At 42.6% G+C, this 284-nt stretch overlaps 1 non-coding gene across 1 annotated transcript; it reads right to left on the bottom strand.

Moving 5' to 3' along the window:
* On the bottom strand, window positions 1-77 carry LOC117707959 (small nucleolar RNA SNORD81). Its single transcript, XR_004606697.1, has one exon. It is a non-coding gene; the product is annotated as a small nucleolar RNA SNORD81 (small nucleolar RNA).
* Window positions 78-284: the final 207 nt, after the last annotated feature.

The following is a 284-nucleotide window of genomic DNA, read 5'->3' as shown; positions in this document are numbered from 1 at the left end:
CAGAATGTCAGATCTTCTACTGTTATCAAGTAATCAATGAGAGAGTTCAAGTTGGGGTGAGATCATCATGTATTCTGGTGTCTTGTTAATCACAGCAAATTCTTCAGCTCCAGGTGGCCAAACAATACAAATGGGCTGGGAGAGTCTTCGCTTCTGTTAGAAACTTCAGAAGCCAAGCCTACATTGTCCATACTGCTCTCAACATTCTTATCTCCCAGCTCTTACAGAACAGCTCACTGTGCTCTCAACACTCAGTGAGACTTTTCTAGCCTAAAGTTCCAAAG

Source organism: Arvicanthis niloticus, chromosome 4, assembly GCF_011762505.2.
Source record: "Arvicanthis niloticus isolate mArvNil1 chromosome 4, mArvNil1.pat.X, whole genome shotgun sequence".
Classification (NCBI taxonomy): domain Eukaryota; kingdom Metazoa; phylum Chordata; class Mammalia; order Rodentia; family Muridae; genus Arvicanthis; species Arvicanthis niloticus.
The sequence above is the reverse complement of the archived record's forward strand: the minus strand, read 5'-3'. Positions and strand labels throughout refer to the sequence as shown.